The sequence below is a fragment of the Garra rufa genome, chromosome 1 (assembly GCF_049309525.1).
Source record: "Garra rufa chromosome 1, GarRuf1.0, whole genome shotgun sequence".
Taxonomy (NCBI): Eukaryota; Metazoa; Chordata; class Actinopteri; order Cypriniformes; family Cyprinidae; genus Garra; species Garra rufa.
The window spans coordinates 83,472,866-83,482,211 of NC_133361.1; positions in this window are offsets into that span (position 1 = coordinate 83,472,866).

A 9,346-nucleotide genomic window follows, 5' to 3' on the forward strand; every position below is an offset into this window, starting at 1 on the left:
AATACTTGCTATTGTTTTGAGGGAAAGTTCGGCAGCTGCGCTACACTATGAGCGAACACTGAAGTATAAAGAAGATACACAGTCTAGTCTAGAAGTGGGTGCAATGTTGTAAACTAGCAGCCAGCTAACACTAAAGGTCACTGCATACTGAGTTCGAATTTTGCGTTAAAAAATATATTCGCCATCACGTTATTCAATCACACTTGCACTATGCCTCCGAAATTTTCGTCCGTCATAAAAAATCTTTTTTTTTTTTTTTGCATTTTTCGCATCCGTAGCATTTTGAGAGGTGTTTTGACAGTTCAGAGCCACCGTACAAGCGAACGCCAAAATCCAGAATTGCGTCTGTCAAGTTCATTCACTTTGTCCCGCTGCACAAAGCACTGTAAATGTCCTTGTACGCTGAGTTCGCAAAAATCAGTGGTCTTCTTTACAATATGTGGCTCCAGTAATGCTAGCAAAGCATCAAAGATTGATAATCCCGCAGTTTATTAATAAGGAGGTGTGCCTTAAAAGTATTCCCTCATCCCTCTGTTTCTCTTTTTAAGAAGAGAGTGGACAACAACATCGTTCTATTTCGTATTGTTTTGCTTTTTTTTCCGCAACTGATGAATTAATACGCATTAGACTCAGTGTGCAAGGTTTCTGTGCGTGATTTTTAGGATTACGAATACGAAAAAACGCATACGAAAATTTCGGACTCAGTACGCAATGACTTTAACACTGCTACACTGGCCGCGAACGGCGCAACAAGTTGCGTTTAAGCACGTAGATCCCATTATAATCAGTCATTCAGTAACTGAGCGCGAGCGCTACAGTAAACACATTCCGCGCACTTATGCTGCAGACAAGTTGACAAATAGATACAGAAAGTGCGCTTTGATGCATCCAGTGTAGAAATGGCATTAGGATGTGGCAGTCCATTTTCTTCTGCAAGTTTTAGCTCAAACATACTCGATTTAAAATCGTCTTAAGCAAACGCCCCCCCAAAAACACCTCAGCGCCCCCCTTTCAAAATTATTGCTTTCAGCCCCCCCCACCCCCCCCCCCCGATGCTCTCACAACGCCCCCGTTGAGAAACACTGGGTTAGAGTTATGAAAGTACATGCAAGTCTATTTTCTATCAAGATAAAGCACCAACTATCTCATAAACATCCTAAAAAAAGTCAGTTAGTACATAGCATGATCTTGGGTCTTTATAATACTTTGTTTTATTAATTCAGTGATTATAAAGATTTTTGCTTAGTGCAGTGTGTTCACTTGATTGGGACATTGTGATAAAAGAACACTCACTAATATATTTATCTTTAAACATCATGAGCTCATTGTTTTCTCCAGTATATAAAAATGGAATGGATAAATTAACTGCAATGAGTCAGTAGTTTAGGAAATGCAAACAATGAGCAAATGTCCATAATCACTTTACTTTATAAAATTAAAGTATTTATTGTAAAGACTCAAGATCATGGTCTGTTTTGACATTGTATTGGCCTCTTTATGAGATATCTGATGGTACTTCACCTTGAAAGAGAATGGACTTGCATGTACTTTCATATTTCTAACCTACTGTACGTCAGCACCCGTATACAGCCAAAAAAATGTGAGATAAACTGTATTTACGGTTAACGATATTCATACTGATAATACCAGAACAATCAGTCATCTGATAACAAGATTCTTCTGATAACAAGATTTCAGGTCTGGAGGTATGCAGTTATGCATTGAACATGACTACAATATGACTCTGAGAAGTATGAAAAGAGAAGTATGAAAGTGGAGTTATCACAAGAAGTGGATGCTGGTTTCTTCACAGTCATGTGACAGGTAAAACCAGATGACTTTCTACAGTAACACCAGTTTCCAGTAAATCACATTATTTATGAAATATATGAAAAGATTGAAGTTTTTTTTTTTCTTTTTAGAAAAATACCTTGTATTTTAAAATAAGGAAATAATTCCTACAGAGAACATCTCTGATGAGTAATGAGCCCAAATTGTTACCATGGTCATTATTCCACTTTACAGTTCACTCCAGATTTTAAGAATGCACACTGAAGGAAAGAGTTGAACTTGTCCTATTTAACAGCTCTTTACATAGAGAGGATCAACAGTTTGTAAAATCTTTAACTTTATCCACATGAGCGTAGCTTGTAGGAGGGCCAGGGGCGACTTAACTAAATATTTTATAAAGAATAATAAGAAATATATATTTTCAACTGAGAAGTAAATATGCATACAATGTAGTTAATCGTGCATTTAAATACATTTAAAGAGGTCATCGGATGCCTATTTTCCACAAGTTCATATGATTATTTAGGGTCTTAATGAAAAGTCTCTAATATTTTGGTTAAAAATACTTTGGTTAAAAATTCTCAATAGTAGTGTAAAAAAACTTCTGCTGCGGGTGAAGCTGCATCACGAATGATTCACACAAACATAGATGCATATGTAGATAGGGATCGGCGCTTTCCTTTTAAAAATGAAAGTAAGTTGTCCTCTGCGTCTTCAGCCGCTCAAATGTCGGGAGTAAATGACTACTGCTATATTCATTATTACATCCAACAACAGAACACCTCAATCGCTCAATTAGAGTTTTCCTCTGTACCTGAGTCGACACAATGACAATTGTATTGGGACTGTTTCAGCTCGGTGAGGGCGGGTCTACGTTAAGGCGCTCATGTCAATCAACTGTGTTTCGTCACAACGACAAGAAGCTGAGAATGACCTGATTTTAAAAAGGGATATTACTTTTAAAGATTACCACTGGGTGGATTTTTATCATTGTAAGGTGGTTGTGTACACAAACTGAAAACACACATTAATGTTCAAACAACATGTAAGAGTGAGTTTTGCATCCGATGACCCCTTTAAATTGTTACTGTAAGTATACTAATTTTTACACCAGGCCAGCAGAGGGAGCCTTGCCCCTCACTGACTGTTGCTGCTCCCTCTGCTGCTTCACAGGTTACTTCCAGTTTGTCAGCCATTTAAGCAATCCCATGACACACACACCCCGCAAAGTATTGTTTTGCATTAGCTAACCTTACCAAGTGTTTTCCATGTTTCCAAGTTTCCTAGCCTTGTTGTTATTCATAGTTTCATAGTTTATTCTCGTCTTGTTTTCCCTAGTCCTAGTCTAGTTTTATTTCGGCCTTGTTTGTTTGTTTTATTTGTCACTTTGGATTGCCCTTCTGGATTTCGACCCACGCCTGTTTTACGGACTACGCTTTTGGATTATCTTCGTTGTTGCTGTTTGCTGTTGTTTGACCCTGCATGTTCGACCACGTTTTTAAATAAAGCTTTGCATTTGGATCCACCTCTCACCGCCTCTGTAACACTAATAAATCAAGTCAAATTAATAATGCCTCCCTCAATCTCATTAGCGTAACAAGTTGTTGCATGATGAATCTGCATTTTGGCGGTAGGCTATAATGCTTGCCTGCTGTGTGGCATAAAAGGATATTCAGCATTTTTGTTTGTTTGTTTGTTTTTTGCAATATAGGCTAGCCAATTTAGTGTTTGATGATCCGGACCAGGACAATCAGATAAAGGTGATCAACAGGATGCAGCCATTTTAGTGGCTCAGTAGCGGCTACTTTTATGTAGACCATTTACATCCAAATGTTATTTCATTTACTAAGAAAAAAAAAATAGATATTAGAATATAAATTGTTTAATCATATAAGACAAGACATATAAACTTGTTAGATGCAAAGTGTTTATGTCCCTACCAATGTGCATTTGAACTTGAATCAAGCCCAACAAATGTCTGTTTTAAAACAGTGGATGTGTAATTAACTCTTTGATTACTATGTAAAGCCAAGAACATGCTGTTTGTAGTCGGCAGAGAAAAGTTGCATAGTGTGTGGTCACTTAAGATTATAATCTTAGAATTCAAGAACCAGTCATTTTCACAAAGATTGTTTAAACATGTTTAATATTTCCGACTGACACCAGCTATTGTATGCGGCTATGCAAGGGACATGCTTTCACTGTCAAACATCATTCATTTTGTAATTTGGTCAAAAAAAATTCTTGATTACAAGAAAAATACTGATTGTTCTTTCTCTTGTCATTCAGAAGTTAACACAGCAAATTAAAATAGTTTAGTTTTGCCATCAAAGAAAGTATTGCCTTAATTATGTCAGTGATTCTCTCATTTTAAAGATTATCAATAATTATTTTATTTCAATCTGCAATCTAATAAAGTTAAAGGCATAGTTCACCCAGAAATGAAAAATTATTTTTAACTCAAACCATTGAAGTCTGTCAGTCATATAAAGGCAGTCAATGATTACCAAATCTTTAAGAGTAAAAAAAAAATAAAAAACTTATACAGACAAAACCAAATTAAACCCTGTGGCTTGTGACGATACATTGAGGTCTTAAGACACAAAATGTTCGGTCTTTGCAAAAAACTGAACAGTACTTCTATCATTATTTAGCTCTGATCCATCGCAATGTTGTACTGTGGAGTGTCTAAGTGGAGTCATTAAGTTTGTGCTCTTTTCTGACTGTGAAAGACTAAAATCTGTTCCAGTCGATATGGATACATTTGTTAAGTGTGCTGAGGTAATAGAATGTTTTTCACACAGCAACGCTAAGGCTGGGTCTGCCTCCTCCAGGGGCAGAGCTTGCAGGTTAACCACCTGGTCCCAAAAGGGAGTGGTGGGAACCTTGGGCACATAACTGGGCCGGGGTCTCAGGATGATGTGAGAGTAGGCCGGCCTGAACTTAAGGCACGTTTCGTTGACAGAGAACACATGTAGGTCCCCCACCCTCTTGATGGAGGTGAGCGCAGTCAGTCAGGAGCAAGGTCTTAAGAGACAGGAATATAGGCTCGACTGAATCCAGCGGCTTGAAGGGGACCCCCTGAAGGCCCTTGAAGACAATGGAGAGATCCCAAGAAGGGGATGAGGTGTGGTCTAGGGGGGTTCACCCTTCTCGCACTTCTCAGGAACCTAACGACCAGGTGATGCTTCCCCAGGGACGCTCCGATCATGGTACGCTGCGGTCGCAGCAACATATACTTTAAGAGTGGAAGGGGTGCTGCCGAGAGGAGCGTGTGGTCGGCGAACCAGGTCCAGGTGGGCCAGAGCAGCGCAACCAGCAGGACCTGCTCCTAGTCCTCCCTGATCTTGGACAGTGTCTGTGCAAGGAGGCTCACTGGGGGAAAGGCTTACTTGGGCCATGGAGGCCAGCTGTGTGCCAGCGTGTCCCTGGCAAGGGGGGCCACATTGGGGGAGTATAAGAGCTGGCAATGGGAGGACACCTGGGAGGTGAACAGATCTATCTGAGCCATTCTCCAGGAAGGGTGAGGTGTCGTGAGAGAATATTAGCTGCTCGATTACGCTCTCCTAGAATGTGAAAGGCACACAGTGATTTGAGCCGTGTCTGACTCCAGAGGAGCAGATGGCGGACGAGTTGAGACATGCAACGGCAGTGTAGACTCCCCTGGTGGTTGATGTACGCTACGGTTGCAGTGTTGTCTAAGCGGACGAGCATGTTCTTGTCATACAGCATCGTAAGAAATCGACGTAGCGCAAGAAGTACTGCTAGCAACTCCAGGCAACTGATATGCCACAGCAGTCGAGGTCCAGTCCAGGAGGCCGAGGCTGCTTGCCGATTGCTTGCCCCAGCCTATCATGGAGGCATCTCTGTTGATTACAACATGCCTGGACACCTGTCCTAAGGGCACTCCGGCCCGTAGGAAGGCAGGGTCCAACCACAGGCTGAAAAGGCTGCGACACTCCGGGAAAAAGTACCGTGGTGCCATGCACATCTCGGGACTCGATTGTGAAGCCAGAGCTGAAACGGTCTCATATGAAGCAAGCCCAGTGCCGGAACTGCGGCTGCCATATACCTCAGGAGCCTCAGAAAGATTTTGAGAGGGACCGCTGTCTTGTGTCTGAATAGCTTCAGAAAGTTCAGCACTGATTGCGCACATTCGTTGGTGAGGCGCGCCGTCATGTTGACTGAATCAAGCTCCATGCCAAGAAAAGAGATCCTCTGCACAGGGGTGAGTTTGCTCTTCTCTTGGTTGACCCGAAGCCCCAGATGGCTGAGGTGCTGAAGCACCAGGTCCCTGTGTTCACACAACAGATCTCGCGAGTGAGCTATGATGAGCCAGTTGTGGGATGTACCAGTGGGATCAACTGGACGCTGACTGACGTGACCACGGAGGGGCAGCCCGGAGGGGGAAGGGACTGGTCCCAGAAGGAGAAGAGTTTTGGAGAAAAGTCAGGCTGCACGGGGCAGCGCTTACCTTCTTCCCTGGTTCCCGCGCTGGCGAATGCAGGCTCTGAGTCCGAGGAGGCATAGCGTCGCTCAGGAACAGATCTTGGGGCACTAGACCCAGAGATTTTGGAAATTGCCTCTTTTTGTGAAAAGGTGGGTACCACCAACCCGTAGGCCGGCGGCATGAGAGTGCACAAAAGCTCCCGGCCCTCCCCTGGGAGTGGGGGCACAGATGTCATCGTCCCCTGAAGAGCAAGTTCCGCCATTTCCAGGTTGCCTGTGTCAGGGACGCTTTGCAGCCCAGCCGGTCCCTAAGCAGCAGGCGTAAAAGCCACAGGGGGGCGCCCTCGGAGACGGGTGTGCACCCAGCTGCCTGATGGTCTCACGCCAGGGCAAGATGTGCTTAATAGTCTCCGTCTGCTTCTGGACTGCCAAGAACTGCTGGGCGAAGTCCTCGAGAGTGTCACCGAGAAGTGCTCAATACTATCTTTGACCTTCATTATGTATGTTTTGATTATACTGTGTTGTAAATAAAATACAAATAATCCAAAACTCCATTATTCTAAAAATTAACGAGAGCAGATCCCGCTCTGTGCTTCATCCAACCTTAATTCATGCATGGCTTCTTTCTCCAAAAATGTTTTGATTTTCTCAAACAAAGCTTGTTCTTCTGAATGACTGGACATTGAAGACATTGTCAGAACTCTTGAAAGAGGTGGTCTGGTTATAAACTGAAGATGATAGCCCTGCGTCATTGTTGTAATGACCCAAATATAGTATGTGATGCCTTTTTCAGGCTGCTACATGGTCTGAAGGGTGGAGGAAGCACAGTGGATTCTGGGAATCCTCAGGAACAAGAAAGAGGCTCATCCCCTGATTAACACTTTGTTCAGACACAGTCTCAGAAAAGAGAGAATAGTCTAGGGGGCATTTACCTCTAGCACATCATTTAAAGCAGTAAAAGACTCATAGCTAGCTTCAGACATATCTGGTGCTGATAACCCTGGGCTAGAGTAGGGGTTATCATGTTGTAGGTGCTGAGCTTGAGCCCTCTAGAAGGGAAGCAAGGTCTTTAACTTGTTGTGCTAGAGCAGCAACTGTAGCAGTAGCAGCCACATCCTGTCTAGCACGCTTTGGCTGCGGAGTGCTGGTAGAAGAACTGCATTTGCTGTTAAAAAAATTGGCAATGTGCCTCCCTTCCATGAGGTGGGAGAATAAAGCAATTTGTGCAACATTCTGGCTGCTCTGGCTGCTCAGTCTATCTGAACACAGATATGCCCACTTATTTTAGACATGTTCTAAATAAGTGGCCAGTAACTATTGCCACAGATAGATGGTGCTGTAGTATGTGCTCCAGGGAGAGGCAGCAAGCCAGTGCAGCGCTGTACTTCAGGCTGTCTGTGGAAAACCTTGTTAGCATAAGCCGTGCAATACAGTATCGTGCTTTTGTTGTTCTTAAAAATACTGCACGCAGAAGATGACTTAAAGGGGTCATAGGATGCCCATTTTCTTTCATATATTTTAGATTCATTGCACACAACTGAAGTAGTTTAAGCCTTTTATTGTTTAAATATTGATGATTTTGGCATACAGCTCATGAAAACCCAAAATTCCTATCTCAAAAAATTAGCATATTTCATCCGACCAATAAAAGAAAAGTGTTTTTTTATACAAAAAAAGTCAACCTTCAAATAATTATGTTCAGTTATGCAATCAATACTTGGTCGGGAATCCTTTTGCAGAAATGACTGCTTCAATGCACCGTGGCATGGAGGCAATCAGCCTGTGGCACTGCTGAGGTGTTATGGAGGCCCAGGATGCTTCGATAGCGGCCTTAAGCTCATCCAGAGTGTTGGGTCTTGCATCTCTCAACTTTCTCTTCACAATATCCCACAGATTCTCTAAGGGGTTCAGGTCAGGAGAGTTGGCAGGCCAATTGAGCACAGTAATACCATGGTCAGTAAACCATTTACCAGTGGTTTTGGCACTGTGAGCAGGTGCCAGGTCATGCTGAAAAATGAAATCATCATCTCCATAAAGCTTTTCAGCAGATGGAAGCACGAAGTGCTCCAAAATCTCCTGATAGCTAGCTGCATTGACCCTGCCCTTGATAAAACACAGTGGACCAACACCAGCAGCTGACATGGCACCCCAGACCATCACTGACTGTGGGTACTTGCCACTGGACTTCAGGCATTTTGGCATTTCCCTCTCCCCAGTCTTCCTCCAGACTCTGGCACCTTGATTTCCGAATGACATGCGAAATTTGAACCCTCGTACGTGCTAACTTAGCTAACGGTAAAGTGCACACCCACTGTTTCTCTGGTGCTCGCGTTCTCGATGTTTCTTCAAAGATACCTGCCATCCTGAAGGACGATGTGAACGTCGGCGCGATCGTCCTGCACGCGGGCGTGAACGACGTCAGGCTGCGGCAGTCGGAGGTCCTGAAGAGGGATTTCGGGAGCCTGATCGAGACGGTACGCAGCACAGCGCCCGCGACGAAGATCATCGTGTCAGGACCGCTTCCCACGTATCGACGTGGACACGAAAGGTTCAGTAGACTTTTCGCTCTAAATGAATGGTTGTTGTCATGGTGTAAAGAACAGAAACTGCTCTTTGTTAATAATTGGAATCTTTTCTGGGAGCGCCCTAGGCTTTACCGCACTGATGGCCTGCACCTCAGCAGAGTCGGAGCAGAACTCCTGTCGGACAACATCTCCAGGACGCTGCGCTCCATTTGACTAGTAAGGAATTCTTCTAATAGTTGCGATGATGGCTTTTGTTATGCACATTTAAACGATAGTACTGGTGCTGTCCAATCTATAAAGACTGTGTCTGTTCCTCGAATAGTGAGGTCAAAACAAAAATTTTATGCAGGATCTAGAAAAAATCTAATCGTGATTAAACCAGAAAAATGCGCAATAAATGAACAAAAACAATTTTTAAAGCTTGGGCTCCTAAATATTAGATCACTCACACCCAAAACACTTATTGTAAATGAAATAATCACAGATAATAGTTTTGATGTACTCTGCTTGACTGAAACTTGGCTAAAACCAAATGATTATATTGGTCTGAATGAGTCTACTCCACCAAACTACTGTTACAA